Source organism: Malaclemys terrapin, chromosome 1, assembly GCF_027887155.1.
Source record: "Malaclemys terrapin pileata isolate rMalTer1 chromosome 1, rMalTer1.hap1, whole genome shotgun sequence".
In the NCBI taxonomy this organism is placed as follows: Eukaryota; Metazoa; Chordata; order Testudines; family Emydidae; genus Malaclemys; species Malaclemys terrapin.
In genome coordinates, this window is record NC_071505.1 from 244,961,692 (window position 1) to 244,980,862 (window position 19,171).

The following is a 19,171-nucleotide window of genomic DNA, read 5'->3' on the forward strand; positions in this document are numbered from 1 at the left end:
AGGGGCACAGATTATTTTTTTCCCATTGCACAGATATTTTTTAAATTAGAACATTTCACAAACTACCGGTATTTAATTATTCCTTCACGATAATTTCAAAGCCTTTATGAACAGAAAAGTAAATTGCTCAACAGGATTGATGGAACTGTCACTATCAAGAAGGAATATCTCACCTTGCGGCCTGTTCCCAAAGATCTGAATGGTGTGCTTATCATTAGTATTAATAATAAACAAAAGTAAACACCTCAAATGGATTTTCTCCTTCTTTTTCTACTAAAATAAAGTACATTTTTTTCTACTACCACACTAATTCCAAGGGCCTGATATTTGCCATAAAAGGTAGAATGTAATTATGGAATGGTGCATGCCTTTTAATGACTCTGTTTTTTATTTTTTTTCCTAAATATATTTCTATAATAGATCTTGGGTAATTTTTTCAAAATCACCTATGTCTCATTTTCATGAGATTTAGGCTTCTAAGTGCATAAATCACTTTTTAAAACAGGACTTAAATTCAAAATCACTTTAGGTTCATTTAAAAAAAAAATTACCCCTTGTTTAGCTGCGTTTGCTTTTAGGAAATGAAGGGCTCTTCTGTTTCTACAGAAGATTTGTTCTTTTTTGTAATGGGCAATGTTTACTCAAGTGAAATCATTCAGATTTTCAATTTAGACAATGCTACCCTTTTTAATCTGTAGTCCTTTATTGACTGTGTTAGAAGTTCACAATGAGCACAAATACAAGAGTGGAAGCACTGTCTTTCCAGCTTTTTATTTGTGTTCGTATAAACCAGCATTTCTTGTCATTCATTGATAGGAATTGCCAACTCAAACAGTCATAGGATTACTAGACTAGCAACAATTTTTTGCTGTGAGGAATTTGCTAGTTATTCTGTGGATTAAATCACTTTGTGGGAGCAGGCAAGGCTAGAATAAGCATAGGCATTATATGCCATACCTAAATCCCCAACTCCCAGAATCATGTGATTAAATCAGAACATCAGTTTTCATTTTTAAAAAATAAATCTCTAGTCTTCCTGATTGCAAAATCCATGAAAAGCATGATCTGAGTGTGACTGATGCAGTATGTCTGTCTGAGACTGTATATAGCCTGAAACAATAGCTCTGAGGCACCCATGCATCTCAGTGGGGTGTTAACTCCATAATGTACTGTGCTTTCATGGTGTGCACCACAACAAGTGTTTAAGAAGTGCTCATTGCTGTAGTTGGGTTGAATAATGTTAATAAGCAATATAAAAAATGATGGCAAGTTTAAATATTAAAACGTAATGCTGAGTGTGACCCATAGGAATATAAGAACTGCCATACTGGATCCAACCAATGGTCTATCCAGTCAAAATCCCATCTCTGATCATGATCAGTGCCAGATGCTTCAGAGGAAGTTGTAAAACCCCAGTAATAAATAATTATGCAAAAAGACAATAACCAGATATATTTTTCAAATATGATGTGGCCTCTTCTCCTCTGGATGACTAATGTTAATGGTTGCTACATATACACGTTCATGAAAAATAGACCCCTGCATCATCAAACATGTTACTTATGATGAATTAAACATTCAATTCAAATATGGTCATGTGTCTAAAATTTGCAGAAGACTTACTCTGAATTTTTTTAAATATAAGTTTAGATATAAATAATATTATTCCTATTTTTTCTGCCGCAAACATACTCTCCAAACCTTCTGCACTGATTGATTTTCATATCTACATTTCAGCTTTTTCAAATTTTACAAGTTAAACACACCTTTTTATAGTAATGGGATAAAGAGGAACACACAGTAAGGAAGAGGAAAGAAAATCAGGATACTGAAATTAAACAATTTCTTACAAAAGCCCTTTAAGTGTGGTTGGAAACACACAGTCATTTCAATGAAAACAATCAATGAATATATTCTAACAAGAAGTTATATTTTATAAACCTGATACAAACAGCCACATCTAAAATTCCACATTCAGATGGATTGAATGCCTGATTTTTACTGGCATTTTTTCACAGAAAAAGGACAGCTTAATAAAAGTGTATTATTCAGTCAGTGATACACTAAGATGGATAAAGAGGTGAAAATCACAACCATTTAAATCCAACAAAAGGAAGAAGATAAGAAAAATTGTGAAAGAAAGAGAGTGTAGGGAATTCATTCCTAAGTGATATCTTTTAGTCTTTTCTATTGGTGGTCTACTTTAGAGCTAGTCACAGAAAGTAGCATCACACCTTGTCTTCATAATCCCACCCAGGAGGAAAAACTACAGTTAATGTATAGTCAATAATAAACTATTTTACCAATCATTGACGAATCAAGAAAAATGTATAATTCTTTATCCTGCACTAGAAAATTTAAAAATAAACACATGGAAAATTGCATCATACTAAGGACCCACTAATCCCCCCCGCCCACCACCAAATATGGAATTGGCTGTTCACTAAGCACTCTTCTTCCTTGTCCCTGTCGTTTAACTCTTTCTGTTGGTCCTTAGTTTACTGGCAAGAATAGTCCTTATTGCTTAAACGTTATGTATACTAGACTTCAAGTCATGGTTTAGGCCTGGTCTACATCTAAAATTTAGATCGATCTAGCTACAACACCCAGGGCTGAGAAAAAAATTGTGCCCTGAGCACTGTAGTTAGATTGACCTAACCCTTGGTATAGATATGTCTAGGTCAATGGAAGAATTCTTCCTTTCAACCTAGCTACTGCCTCTTGGAGAGATGGATTAACTACAGTAACAGAAAACCCTTTCTGTTGTTGTAGGAAGTGTCCACGCTATGATGCTACAGCTGCAGTGTAGACCAGTGGTTCTCAATCTGCAGCCCAATTGTAGGGTTGCCAAGTGTCCTGTTTTTTTTATCAGAATATCAGGGTGAAAAGGGACCCTGGCAGCTCATTAAATTAAAGCCCATTAAAAGTCTGGTCAGTGATACAGCAGGGCTAAGGTAGGCTCTCTGCCTGCCCTGGCTCCGTGGAGCTCCTGGAAGTGACCGGCATGTCCCTGCGGCCCCAAGGCATAGGTGCAATTAGGGAAGCTCCATCCACTGCCCCCGCAGCTCCCATTGGCCGGGAACCATGGCCAATGGGAGCTGCGGGGCAGCGCCGGCAGGCGCAGGCAGCGCACACCATGTAGAGCTGCGTGGCTGCGCCTCCACTTCCACCTATGGACCGGACATGGTGGCTGCTTCTGGGAGCAGTGCAAAGCCAGGGCAGGCAGGGAGCCTGCCCTAGCCCCACTGTGCTGCTGACCAGGAGCCGCCTGAGGTAAGTACTGCCTGGCCAGAGCCCGCATCCCAAACCTCCTGCCCCAGGTTGGAACCCTCTTCTGCACCCTAACTCCCTCCCAGAGCCCGCACCCTACACCACCACCCACACCCCAGATTTTCACTGAGAAATTTTGTAAAGATACAGATTACTTAAAATTTATTTGGGTCTCATTCTCTCTCTCTCTTTTTTTTAGGACTTTTAATTCCTATAACAAGCTCTAATTGGATATGTTTAATGGTTTCATAGAATTCATTGAATTATCTGAGTTTCTCATCTATAAAGAGGAGCATACTCATCATACTGGTGTAAGGCTTAGGGTAAGCTGTCAATACCCCCGCCCTTTCCCATTGCTCTCTTTAAAACCATAATTTCTGTTTAAACATATTACTGTTTAATTTCAAATTAAATTATGTTTCAATTTTAACATTTGAAGTTTAAATTATGCTGACAGATCAGAGTGCTTGAGGAGCCTGTGAAATGTACTTCGTATGAACTTAGGAGTTTATATTGTTTTCAGAGTGCTTTTAGGGGGTGGATTTTTCTATTTTCTGCTTGTTACTTCAGTGCTTTATCACAGAGTACTCACTCATGTAGAGTGGATTTGGAGTGCTGGTTACCTGAACAGCAGATGTTTCATAAATTCTCCCCTCCATACATGCTTATTTATTTATTTAGTAAGGATGGTGTCTTGTTAGTTTGACATTCAGCTGTTGCTCAGGAGACTTATTTTACTGTCACAACAAAGTTGGATGCTAGAATTACAGAAATAAAAAAGAAATCGGCTTTTCTTTTTCTGCTCTTTTCAATTTTTATTTTTTTTAAATATACTATCAGATAGCTGCTCTTAGAGAAAAAAATAAGGGAAATTCTTCTTTTGTCATAATATGGAGTGGAGTTGTAAACTGATGTCACTCCCATTACTTTAGCATTTGGCCCTTAATGTTTATGACAACACGATTCTCTTTATGCTAAAGTGGACTGCTTCATTTTTTTTAACATAACCTTGTACCAATAAACACAACAGCAGAGTCCTAAAATGTATTGCTATATGTACATCCATTTTTGGTGTACTCAGTTTTGCTCTGTATTTTCTTTGTGACAGTAGCTGGAAATAGTAAAGGAGCACCTTTAATTGTTTTCCTGTCAGTTCTTGAAATAGAAACAGCTATTGCAAGCTGAATTTATTACTGAAAAGATCAAGACTAGAGCTAGTCCGAAAATTATTTCAGTCCCCTCTCCTTCCATAGAAAACACTAACTTTTAGGGAAAAAAATCTTGGGAGTCATAGAATATACTCCTTGGTCTAACAACGACTCCCATAATGCACTAGTCTCCCATCTTGATGAGAGGAGGCAGCACACCAGGAGAGTCACATGGCAGCAGTTCATCATGGAAGATTAAGTTCAGCTGGGGAGCAGAGCCTGTAGAGCAGAGTGGCGACATGAGGCACCCAAACTGCAACTCCCATAAGGTACTGTGGTGGTATTTCTAACTCTAAATATTTCTGTTTTCAGCTGACATATTTTATTACTTCAACAAAAGATCATTTTTTTCTGTGGAAAGACATTTTTTGTGAAAAATGCTGTTTAGTTGAAAACCAAAACAGGTCTGATGGAAAAATGTTGACCACCCCTCATCAAGATTCTATATTCCTCCTAGTTTGGCATCTTGATCTGATGGCTAACAGGCAGTTTGTAGTGATGATGGAGTCCATCTGCTGCAGAGCTGTCTAGTTCATGCTGCCATTTTCCTGAATGTTACCATCAATAATGACAATTATTAGCTTAATTCTCCACAGGCTCCTATAACCATTTGCACCTGTGCAAAGTAAACATGAAATGCCACATTAGTAGTGTTATGCTTATGGAATTTTTACAGAGAAGTTAGGGAGAAAAAACAAATACTCATGCAGGAAGGTTGCTGCCTAACACTATTTTATTTCTTAGAATCCAGAAGTCTAACACACAACAACCGAAAACAGAGGAAGCTGCTAACAGAGAAGTATCATTCTACCAAGCATGTTCCAAGTGGTCTCTTTTTGCAAACTGCCCAAAGAGGACCTAAAAAACATGCTACTGTGACCAGGCAACCCCATGCAATTTCAAATGATAAGCTTGTAATTTTCACACAGTTTTCAATACACCACAATAGCCTTTTACACTCACTTTGCACTGTTGTAAATGGCGACATGAGTTGCAAGGCAGTGGAGAATCTGGCTCATTATGTCATTTTATATACATAATTACACACTCACAGACAGCTATATGCATGCAACACATACACCCATTTCTCACAAGATGTCTGCTGTTTTCACGTAACAAATCATAGAAATGTAGGGCTGGAAGGGAGCCTGAGAAGTCATTTAGTCCAGGCCCCTGCACTGAGGCAGGACTTCATGTTCTTAGACCATCCCTGGCAGGTGTTTCTCCAACTTGTTTTCAAAAACCTCCAATGATGAGGGTTCCACAGCCTCCCTTGGTAACCTAGTCCAGTACTTAACTACCCTTATAGTTACAACGTTTCTCCTAATATCTAATTTAAATCTCCCGTGCTGCAGATAAAGCCTATTACTTCTCGTCTTTTAGTGGACATGGAGAACAATTGATCACCATCCTCTTTATAACAGCCCTTAATGTATTTGAAGATTGTTATCGGGATCTCTCCCAGTCTTCTTTATCAAGACTAAACGTGCCCAGTTTTTTTAGCCTTTTCTCATGGGGCAGGTTTTCTAAACCTTTTATCATTTTTGTTGAACTCCTCTGGACTCTCTCCAATTCATCCATATCTTTCCTAAAGTGTGGTGCCCAGAACTGGACACAGTATTCCAGCTGAGGCCTCACCAGTGCCAAGTAGAGTGGGACGCTTACCTCCCATGTTTTACATACAGCACTCCTGTTAATATACACCAGAATATCTTTTTTGCAGCTTCATCACATTGCTGACTCATATTAAATTTGGGATCCACTATAATCCACAGATCGTTTTCAGTAGTACTATTGCCCACCCAGTTATTCCCCATTTTGTAGTTGTGCATTTGATTTTACCTTCCTAAGTGAAGTTCTTTGTGCTTTTCTTTATTGAATTTCATCTTGTTGATTTCAGACCTGTTCTCTAATTTGTCAAGGTAATTTTGAATTCTAATCCTGTCCTCTAAAGCCTTGCAACCCCTCCTATGTTGGTGTCTGTCACATGCCAGAGTGCAATCCAGAGCACTGAGAGGTTGTGTCACCACCTGCCTCATAACCCTGGGTGCCTTGCAATGCTTTGTTGTTGTAAATCCCACCCTGAGCCGCTTACAAACAGCATGCAGGTCATACCCTATGTGTCTGTGTATAGCCCAGCCCTGGCCCAGCAACTCTAACCCCAGCAGCCTGTCAGCAACACTCCAGTCACAACCTGACATCCACCAGGCTTTGTTAACCCTGCAAGTAGTTTCATACTCCCAGTCTTGAATTTTCCCCAAAACGTGTTCTGTACAGTCCAGCCCTTTCCTGGACAGTTCAGATATTAAAGGTCCGTTGCCCCTTTAAATTGTCAATATTCAACAGTTTGCTATTTTAACTGGAGTTACCAAACAGTTCAGTTTTAAACACCTCACTGGATTGGTTTAGATTAAAAAAATAAAACAAGTTTACTAACAAAAGAAGATAGGATTTTAAGTGTATTCAAGTATCTGGTGTTAAAGTCAGAAAGGGTTACAAGAGAAATAAAGATAAAATGCTTTCTAGAAGCTAAAACTTAACAAGCTAGGCTTGGTTCAAGGTAAAATCCTTACCTCATGTTTCCAGTGACATAGCTGACCAATTTCTCAGATCAGGATCTCCCCCCAAAGTCAAAGGGCTGGTTCCTTGGTCTTCTTAGGTGAAAAAGAGAGAGAGAGAGCTTAGGGTTGTCTGTCCCTTTCTCTTATAGTCCAGTTAGCCTTTGAAGTGGATTCTTCTGAGGGTTTCCTTAGTTCTCCTGGCATCTCCTCTCCCTGCTCTCTTGAAGACCCTGTGTACTACTTATACTTAAGTGGAGGTAAACACACATTTCTTTGTTCAGGATACTTCTGCCTGGACAGGGCTGTGTGGTTTTGAACGTATGCTAAGAACATCTTACAGAGAGATTTCATAACTTTACATATAATGTTGCTACACACATTTCACCAGGATATAATTGACTAGTGAGTTATTAGTTTTCAAATGATATCTCAAAAGGCATATTTTGTACAAAGATTATTAAAGTATTATATAAGGTGTGAATACAGGTGTGCTTTCGGTCACAATGTCATCTGCAAATATTATAAGTATGCTCTCTACTCTATTATCCACTCATTAACGAAAATATTGAATTGTACTAGACCCAGGACTGACCCCTATGGAACCCCACTAGATGCATCCTCCCAGTTTGACAGCAAACTGTTGGTAACTACTGTTTGAATATGTTCTTTCAGCCAGTTGTGCACCCACCATATAATAATTGCATCCAGACTACATTTCTCTAGTTTGCTTATGAGAATGTCATGTGGGCATGCATTGAAAGCCTCACTAAAATCAAGATATATCACATCTACTGCTTTCTACCCCCCTTCCCCCCCCCCGCCCCCCATCTACTAGGCCAGTAGCCCTGTCAATGAAGGAAATTAGGTTGGTTTGGCATGCTTTGTTCTTGAGAAATCCACACTGGCTATACCTTATAATCCTATTATCCTCTAGCAGCTTACAAATTAATTGTTTTAATCATTTGTTTCAGTATCTTTTCAGGTACTGAAGTTATGCAGAATGGTCTATAATTCACTGGGTCCCCTTTGTTCCCCTTTTCAAAGATAGGTACTATATTTGCCCTTTTCCATGTCCTTTGGGACTGCATCCGTCCTCCATGAAATCTCACAGATAATTGCTAATGGTTACAAGTTTGCTTTAGCTCGTTCTTTAAGTGCCCTAGGATGAATTTCATCAGGCCCTGCTGAGTTGAATACATCTAACATTTAAATATTCTTTAATCTGTTTTTTCCCTATTTTGGCTTACATTCCTTCCCCCTTTATTATTAATATTAATTGTGTTGAGTGTCTGGTCACCATTAACCTTTTTAGTGAAGACTGAAGCAAAATAGGCATTAAACCCCTCAGCCTTATTGATGTAATCAGTTATTAGCTCTCCTTCCCTGATAAATAGAAGACCTACACTTTCCTTCATCTTTCTCTCGCTTCTAAAGTATTTAAAGAACCTTTTCTCATTCCCTTTTATGTCCCTTGCAAAGTGTAACTCATTTTGTGCCTCAGCCTTTCTGATTTTGTCCCTACATGCTTGTGCTATCCTTTGTACTCCCCTTTAGCAATTCATCTATGTTTCCATTTTTTATAGTATTCCTTTGTTGATTTTCAGGTCATTAAAGAGCTCCTAATGGAGCCATATTGGCTTCTTGCTTTTCTTCCTCTTTTTCCCTCACATTAGGATAATTTGCAGTTGTGCCTTTAATATTGTCTCCTTGAGAAACTCCCAGCTCTCCTGAATTCCTTTATCCCTTAGATTTTCTTCCTATGGGACCTTACCTACAAGTTCTCTGAGTTTGTTAACATCTACTTTTTTGAAGTCCATTTTCCTTATTCTGCTGCTCTAACTCCTTCTTTTCCTTAGAATCATGAAATCTACCATTTTATCATCTCTTTAACTTCAATTGCCTTCCACCTTCAGATTCGCAACTGGTTCCTCCCTGTTGGTCAGAATCGAGTCTAAAATGGCTGTCCCTGTGGTTACTTCCTCCACTTTTTGAAACAAAAAGTTGTCCCCAATACATTGCAAGCACTTACTGGAAATTTTGTGTTTTGTCTTATGACCTTTTCCATCAGATGTCTGGGTAATTAAAGTCCCCCATTATTATCAGGTCTCGTGTTTTGGATATTCTGCTATTTGTTCTAGAAACCCTGCCTCTTCCTGATTTTGTGGTCTTTAGTAGATGGTACATCTCATTCCCATACTTTATTGTTATGCTAGTGGGTAGGTGAAAACCTCATTGAAGCTGGTGGGAATCACCACCCCTCTTCATACAGAATAAATGTAAGAAACAATCAAGCTCTTTTATGGAACCAGAGCACTGAAACTATAGAAGCCACCACCCAAAACATAGGCACATGACAAGGCTTGAGTAGAAGCTGAAACATGTGGCCCAAGGGATGTCCCTAGGGACTGGTCTAGCAAACTCAGGGGCTGGGGCATTGATTAGTGGAACTGTGTGTCTATGTATGTGTGAGAAGGTGCAGAAACACATAGAAGAACATAGAAGGAGCAAAGGACACAACCAAAGCTGCCCTGGTAGCATGACCCTGGAAAAAAGCAAAGAGAGAGCTTTTAGGTAAAGCACAAGCTGGAAGAGACTGAGTTTGTTTGCTCACAGTTCCCTCTCCTGTTGTTTGATTCCTACTGTTTTCAGGGAAACAGGACTTTGTACATTCTTTGTAATTAAACAGGATTGCATCAAAGAAATACCTGACTCCATCATCAATTTCTCCTCCTAACAGAAACAACCCACTAGGCTCAGAAAATTAGCTAACTGCTCAAATCAAAAAGAAGTAAAATTATATGTTGTAGGTTCACACATAGCTTTATTGCTGCCTTCAGGCCATTGCACATTATACTTGCACGCCAGGCTCCTTTTGTAAGTAAAGTTATAGTAAATGGGCTGCCTGTCTGGCTGCCTAAATAAATCACAAACCAGTTTACGTCCATAGACCCAGAAGTAGAGTGAGCCATTTCTTTGTAAATTAGACTCCACAAAAGGAACCTGAGAGAGAGGACTTAGTCTAGCAACAACATTCCACTCAATATTCTTACATGAAGGCATGAAGGCAAATACTGCATATGGTCTATATAAAGGAAGTATTTAAACTATATATCACTTAAGATCATATACAATCTCTCAAGGCAACATGCAATGCTCATCAAATTATTTGTTTTGCTGTAGTGCATAAAAGCCATAGCCCCACTGTGGTCAGCATTGTACATGCAAATTACAAAGAGATGGCCCCTCCCCTTAAGAGCATACAAACTAAGTAAAAGTAAACTCATGTCAAAAATGTCTGATTTCTCAGATAAGGTAATATGAAATTAAAATGTATCCTGTGACAATGATTATCTGCAAAGTGGGACTAATGATACTTACCTCCTTCGCAAAGCACTTTGAGATCTACAGATGAAGAGCACTATGTATTATCACTGTCATCATCAAGTGGAAAGGTTATGAAGTGAGGCCGCTGCTAAGATGTAAGGAAAGAATGCTATATTTTGGTCTACTGTAGGTTTTGGGTTCTCTTGCACTGTTAGGGTTACCATATTTTGTGCCTCCAAATGGAGGACACTCCATGGGGCCCCGGCCCCGCCCCCAGCCCCGCCCACACCCACGCCCCAACTCCGCCCCTTCCCCAAAGTCTCCACCCCCTCCCCTGCTTCCCGCGAACATTTGATTCACGGGAAGCCTGAAGCAGGTAAAAGGGGTGTGGGGGGAGGAGGCGCGGCCCAGGCTGGACCCCCAGCGGCTCCAGCCTGGGTCGGCTCGGGCCCTGGGGTGCTGGCCCCGGCCCCCGGCTGACCACCCCCGGCGGCCCGCCCAGCACTGCTGGCCCCCGGGCCCCGGCCGAGCACCCCCGGCCCGCCCAGCACCGCCGGCCCCCGGCGGCCCGGCGCACCCCCCGGCCGCCCGGCACCCCCGGCCCCCGGCGGCCCAGCGCACCCCCGGCCGCCCGGCACCGCCAGCCCCCGGCGGCCCGGCGCACCGCCCGGCACCGCCGGTCCCCGGCGCACCGCCCGGCACCGCTGGTCCCCGGCGGACCCCCCGGCCACCCGGCCCCTGGCCGCCCGGCGCCCCCCCCGGCCGCCCGGCACCGCCGGCCCCCACCGGCCCGGGGCACCGCCAGTCGTCCCCGCCGGCCTGGCGCACCCCCCGGCACCGCTGGTCCCCGGCGGCCCGGCACACCGCCCGGCACCGCCTGGTCCCCGGCGGCCCGGCGCACCCCCCGGCTGCCCAGCACCGCCAGCCCCGGGCCAGCCCCCGGCCCAGCGGTGCCGGATTTTCCCGGACATGTTCGGCTTTTTGGGATTTCCCCCCGGACGGGGATTTGAGTCCCAAAAAGACGGACATGTCCGGGAAAATCCGGACGTATGGTAACCCTATGCACTGTTACAATGTTGGAGCAACTGGGGAAGTAAGAAATGAAGTGTACTTTTCCTTCCTGGGAAGGCAGTATCACTTCCTGTCACTGAAGAAACAGGAAATATATTGGGTCACACATCACATCCCTTGAGGTGCACAGTTAGATAACTGCTAGCTACATGCATTTCCACCACCAGCAGCCATCTAGCGACATAGCAGCATGTCATGGCTAAGGCTATGTTTTAGTCATGGGCATTTTTAGGAAAAGTCATGGACAGGTCATGGTCAGTAAACAAAAATTCACAGCCCATGACCTGGCCATGACTTGTATTATATACCCCTGACTAAATCTTGGAGGCAGGCAGCACAGGGGGGCCGCGGATGCTCAGGGGGGTGGCCTGGGGGTGTCACAGGTGCTCTGGGGGGAGCAGCCCAGGACCCCCGCTGGTGCGGGGAAGGATGTTGGCGGGGCTGGAAGGCTCCTTACCCTAACCTGGGTCCGTGTGTCTCCTTGAAAGCGGTGATATGTGTCTCTCCCTCAGCTCCTAGGTGGTCTGTGCACTGGAACTGTGGGAGAGGAATGACGCTGCTTCCAGGGAGCTCCCTGAGGTAAGCGCCGTCCAGAGCCCTCAGCCTCTCCCACGCCCCAGCCCTGAGCCCCCTCCCACACCCAAACTCCTACTGCTGCTGGGGAAGGGGGGGGGCAGTGGCCTGAGACTTCCCCAGCAGCGGCTGGTGCGGCTGGCCCAGGTGCTGCCCGAGCTGCTCAGGCAGCCCCCCAGGCCAGCCGCACCAGCCACTGCAGAAGTCACGGAGGTTCTGGAAAGTCATGGAATCCGTGACTTCCATGACCTCCGTGACAAACTCACAGCTTTAGTCATGGCTAGTGTTACACACTGGTTCTGTTCAGAGCTGCAGCAATGTGCACTCCACTATGTATATCTCCAGGACAACTTTTCAGGTTGACTATTCTTTTAACGTTAGCATTTGAAAGTCACCAGACCTAAGCTACAACAAGGATCACTGTATCATGTGACAGTTTACTTCTATCATGACATTTTCATGGCAATTTGAAGTGTCACTGAATTAATCTCTCTCTCTCTACTGAGCAGAATTCCATTGGAGCAAATAAAGTGGTAGATAATTGCCTGAAATCAACATCTCCTGTCTCCCTAGAAGATGAGTGTGATGTGGGCAGTCACAGTGAAATCTCCCTACAATTATCTAGCCATCAACCTCCATCTTGACCTGCAGAGAGACCACTCCACCTACAGGAGAGCAGAACAGCAGTTCAGTCAGTACCAGGACTGAAACTGGCACTTCAGAAAGAAAAAAGAAAAAGTGACGGTGGCTTCCAGAGACACATTTCTCTGTTCAGAATCAAGCATTTGCTCCATCTAGCCATTTGGCCCCTAGAAGTGTTAAAAGCCTGATTCTGAGCTTTCTTGAACTGATGTAAAGAAGGAATAATTACAATGAACTCACTAGTGTGAGATCAGAATCAGGCCCCATATTAATTGAAATTGGAATTTAAATGGCCTCCTGTCATTGAGATAATCTTTGTTTTCTGAACAATTCAATATTCAAGAACCAATGTTTATGGATACAAGGTGCTAGCACATTGTTAAAGTTGGCAGTGTGAAGTGTTAGGAGCCTGCACAAGCCTGCTATACTACATAATACTCGTCTGGATGAAGTTTTAGAATGATATCTATAATAGCACCATCTATTATTAAGGTTGCCCAATACTTCCCCTTATAAAGTCCTGTTTTCAGTTGCTTGTAGCTTTGCCAGACTTTAATTGATTGGGCTGAAGTTTTCCATGCTGGATGTCTGCCTCAGGCTGAATATTTTTGGAAAATTTTGGTCAAAACGATTCAACTGTTTCCTAGATAGAGGAAAGGAAAAAACACATTCTTTTATGCACGTTGGAAAATTTCTGGTGACATTTTCTTTGAGAAACAACAACCGGCCCACTGCAGCATGGACTTATTCTAGGACCTGCTGAGCAAGGAGATTGGGATAAAAAGCCTAGGGAGTGAAGACTGGGACTGGCTAAGTGAGGAGACTAGGACTGGGATAAGGAGCTGGGGTGGGTAAGAGAAAAGACTGGGACAGGTTGGAGGGGACAAGGAAAAAGGGATCATGCTTGGAGAAATGGGCACAAGATTCTGTGACCACTAGAGCACACTTCCTTCCAGAGCCTGAATGGAACCCAAGATTCCAGAGTCTCACCATTCTGCCGCTGTCAGCAAATGTCTGTGAAACCCACTGGCAAAGTGTCTCCTCTGTCTCTAGTGCTGGTCTACATGGTGGTTGACAATTATTGTTATCAGCTACTCCACTGACTCAAGTGGCAGAGGTCTGCCCTGTGGATCTACAGGTTCCAACCCTGCTGATGAGCCATGTGGGTCCCAATATGATGCCACGTGATGGAATTTCTATTTTTTCAGTTTGCTCTTTTAAAAACCTAGGAAATCACACACACAAAAATATTTTAAAAGAACATTATTAAGGTTGTAAAGTTAAGCATTCAGAAGTTAAGACAGTGGCTACTTCTGCAACCTTAATTTGGCCTCCTTATGTGTATGCATTATGATACAGTCTTATAAATGATTGTTTGATAAAGCAAAATAAGTTACTTTTAAAACAAAATAAGATGGTCTACATAGGGGTTAGCAATGATTTAACTTAATATGCACCAGTTTAATTAACCCAGTTTGTGCATAGACAAGGCCAGAGCCTGTGGTCAAGATATGTGAGGCTGAAGAGTACAGATTATATTTTGTATGCCTTCTTTACATCCTCACACCAATGTGGATGAAAAACAAAAGGCCTGGAGAGTTGTGTCACCCCATCCACAAAATGTATAATAAGAATGTTGGCAGTGCAAAAGGCTAGCTAATCTGAAGAAGGTGATCTTTCCTGTCCTTCATGATGATATATCTATAGGTGTTGATGTCATGTGCATATGTGGGAGGTTGCCCCTTTTCAGCCCAAGCTGCTAGTCAAAGGTTGTTGTTCCAGAGTGAAGTAGAAATTAACAAAGGAGTTTGATATTTTCTTTGATGCAATTTTGTGTATTTACAAGCAGTGGTGCTGGAACTAGGGGTGCTGAACTTGCTTTGATCCACCGGAGTGTGCAGTCCTGCCCCCCCGGAGCACTGCTTTACCACATTATATCCGAATTCGTGTTATATCGGGTCGCGTTATATTGAGGTAGCGGTGTACATGGTTTCCATTATCAGCACTCCCACTAGAAAAATTGTTCCAGCACCCCTGTTTGCAAGGCATGTTATTCCAAATGCAGGAGGAACTAAAACCAGGAGATGGCTTCTTTGCTTACTGCCCAAGCTTCTTTCAGCTAGCAACCCTGACGGAGAAATTCCCTCCAGGCTTCTTCCAGGGCTGCTGTTTGGCTCTCTCTCTCTGGTTCTATATTCTGTCTTCCCCTCCCCCTCTCAGCTCCTCCCCGCACCCTCTCTCTCACACACACACACACACACACACACACACACTCTCTCCAAAACTCCTGGGCACATTCACATAACCCCTTTGTCTTAGGTTGGGGCTTGTGACCAATTATGTTAATTGAAGGGTATGTTTGCTCCAATCAATCTCAACAAGGTTGTAACTTAACCCATAGCAAGGTTTCACCCTGCTCATAACCTGGGAGTTTAACATTAGTTAAGGGGAAAATGCAAACATACTGCATGGCATCCATTTTCATGGATTTTTCTATTGCTACCTGATAACCACTTACTATAAAAGAGCAATGGTGTTGTGTGTATGTTACTAGGATGGTATAATATCTATGTCAGTTCATTTTAATGCCGTTCCCAGATCTTCCACTGAAGTCCTTGAAAAACTTCTAAATTATGGTTTGTAGAGTCATTCTCTATAGCAGATCCCTCAGCTCTGCTCATTTCTGGATAAGGATCCGATCCTGACTGGAACTGAGCATCCTTAAGTCCCAGTGAAATTAACTAGAGTTAATTACATTCAGTACCTTGCAAGATATATTCCCAAGCAAGGGATATTGACAACTCCTGATAATGCTAATGGGGTTACACATATAAATCTTCCATAGATCAAAATCAGAAGACATATCCACAAATTAAAATGAGACTAGATAGCAGACCATTTGAGATATTCATATTTTAATATGAAGTTCCCTACATAACTCTTACTTCTTTTTTCTCTCCTTCCCAGCTAAATTTGGCGTGCTGTACACTGCAGGTCTCTCTCTGCCATATATTCTACAGCATTGTCCAGCCATGCTGGAAGGAGGACAGGAGACACCAGACATGGTTTCATTAGGCCACAACTTTATTTCTAAATGTCAGGGAGTACATGACAGATAAAAGTGCACAGTGCAGGTAATTCCATAATCATTTACATATACCAAGGGTGGGGCTGCTGTCAGCCCCTCCTCCACCTTTGCCCGTACTGGTCCCCAGTCAACCCGCTGCTGGGATCTCGCAACACCCCACCTTGAATGAAGGTTAAAGGGAGCTAAAAAAGTGGGGGGGGGAGGGATTGGCTATCAGCCATACCAGTCAGAGGAGCCCCAAGCCCACTCTGTGTCTGCTCCTTTAAAGAATACCTCCTTTAAATCCTTTCTCATTCCATTTGATCTGATCACTGTATCCCTTCCCTACAGGGTCCCTGGCTTGTACTTCCGCCCTATGCTTACATAACGAGTGGCAACATCATAGCCTACCCCAGTTTTTTTGCGTCTACCCCCAACCAAGTCCCGAACCTACTTTGGGGAAGGCCAAAAAAAAAAAAAAAAAGAAAGAAAGAAAAAAAAAAAACCCACCTCACCTTGGCCAATCTGGTGGGGAGGGAAAAAATTCCTTCTCAGCCCCCACGAGAAAGAAGCGACTAGCACAATACCCCCAGCGGATCATGGCCAAACTTGGTATTAAACGAATTACATGGGTGGGAGGGTTGGTGCTGCTCTACCTGGTCCAGGTAAAAAGGGCTTTTCCTGCACCAACATCAACCTAAATAGTCCCCTCTCTCTCCCAGTCACCTGGAGGGTGGAGGGATGGTTCGGTGTCCCCATGCTGACCTGATCCGAAGCTGCCACAGCAGATCACGCTCCAGCTATCTAGCCCTAAAAGGGCCACACACCTTTTCCTACCAGCCAGACAACAGCCCCCGCCGCTTAATGTATGGTGAGGTCATTCTACACCTGAGCTGCTTCTTAATTGGTAATGTAATTATCAGCATCGTCATATTACTTCACACTAAGCATTTTCAACCATTTATCACAATGTTGATCTTTATTTTAAATATAAATCAGGCAATCATTTATGTCTTTTATGGTCTTTGTATTTATTCAAGAATATTTAACTGTAGACAAAAGGTGACTTATTCATTATTCATCCTGAACAAGGCAAGTATGGCAATTTGAAAAGCCTGACATTTGAGCTTTTTGCCAACACTAGCAAAATTATATCCTTCCCATTGTAAATCAATGAAGTAGAATCATTGTGCACAAAAGAATTAAATTGCCTTGTCACTTTAATAAGGCCACCTTATATACAACCTTCAACCAATGCCATTGTGCAGAGAAGGGGTGCATCTTTTGCCTCAGCTGCCTTAGATCTCAGTAGGCTTTCCAATTAAATGAACATCCTTTTAGTCTTTCACTCCACTCCACTCTTCCTCTTTATTGAGAGGCAATGTCAGAATGTCATAGGCATAACTTGCTATCAGTGGCGTGCACACATCAATGCGAATTAACTTCCCCCCAACTCGGGCTTTCTTTTGGCAGCCTTTTAACTTGTTTATCAATTCCAAATTATGCCAGAACTCCAAGGAAAGGGATTTTTATTTTAAATCGGTTACTGTTCTTGGATTAAAAACTACAAGGAAATAGACATTCGCAGAACAACAAAACTATACAAATATGAGCATCCTTTGCCTGCAATGCAGATAACGCAAAATGGCAAAGAAACAACGTGCTCAATCAAGCAGAAAACAAGTGGCATGATCCAGAAAGGGAACAACTTTGTGTATTGTCACTTCACAGGATAGGACTCTATTATTATAATCAGACCTAATTTTTTCTATCCCACACCCTTTGGATGCATTTCACACCGAGAGTGGAAACCTTTAGCCAGCCATTTCCAGCCTCTAATATGACTCTCCAGAACAGCTATGTCATAATTCAACAGCAGGCTGCTTTCTGCCATAATCCTGCTCCTGCCCCCACATCTAATGTATACTGGTGTGTCTACTGACTGAAAGAGCAATTTCAAACTCTATTTTTCCCAATAGGATAAAAAGAAAACAAGCAAAAGAAAGCTTTGTATCAATAGTCAAACCACACTAACTTGAAAAAATCTTTATATTTCAAAAGCACGTACAAAATGTTGTAACATTACAGTTGTTTAACGTCTCAATATTTCATCCTGTTTTGATAGTTTACTGAAATATGCACAGTAAAGAAAAACACACAGGAGTATAGTAACTGGTGACAACAATATTCTTGATGCTGTTAACATTTCGAGTTTTAGTTGGAAAATGTTAATACCAAATGACCCCTTTTTCTGAAGGGTATTTTAAGGAGACCAAGCAATTTTCTGTAATATGGTTACCATAGTGATTGGCCCTTTAAAAAGACAGAAAAAAAATGGATGTACATCTGTAATCAACCAGCGACTGCAACAACAAATGGTTTAATACAGCAACACTTTTGATTTAATTTTTTGCAGGAAAGATACTGTGTTTAGAAAGTCAAGCATAAAAAACTATTCATGGGTGGAAAAATAGGGCCTCTTTTATAGAAGATTTATGATGAGTTGGAAGGTATGTTCCTTGAAAAATATATTTGTCCACAATATCTATCCAGTTTTTTTCTTTTTTAGAAACAACTTCATCACATATACTGTAGTGAGTGAGCCATTCAGAGAACAAAGCTTGAGATACTTGTGAGGTTAAAGGAACTTCTGCCTTTCATGCTGCTCCTCATCATTTGCCTTTCACAAAGTCTACTTTAAAAATAAAAGATTTTTTTTTAAAAAAAACCCACCAGTTTAAACATGTGCCTCCACCGGTCTTGCAAAATTAGGAGGAAAATTCACAAGCCTACTTACTTAGCGAGGTTCTTGGGTGTCATGACCACATGGCATCTAAGTGGCTAGATGAGCACCAAAATCTGCTATTACCATTAGGATGTCATTACCCAACCTTGCTATAAGGAGGAGAATTTTTAAACAGCTAATGGTATTTTACTTGCCATCAAAAACATTTTATTCATGAGCAATAAGAATTCTGCAAATGACTTAAATATCACTGAAGAGAATAGACTCCCTGGGCTTGATCCTTCTCCTACTAAGCGCTTGATCCAAAACCATTAAAGTCAACCAGAGTCCTTTTGTCGACTTCCACGGGCTCTTGGTCAGGTTCTGATAATTACTTCATATCAGTGCAACTCCCACTGACTACAATGCAATTACTCCTGAATTGCGCTGATAAAGTCAGAATCAGGCCCTTGCTGATTTCCTTGTACTTCAAACTGAGAGTCACTATGTGTTTAATTCAGTTTTCCCTATGTAATAATGATTACAATGTGAATCTGAGTTTAAATTAGAGCTGGTTGAAATTTTTTCAAAACTGTTTCCTTTCAGAAATGCAGTTTCATCAAAATGGAAACATTTGGTGGGAATGTGTAGATTGCAACAAAATTTCCCACAGGAAAAAGTCAAAAATAAATCATTTATCCCAGAGCTAAGGCTACATTGCTGTCCTTAA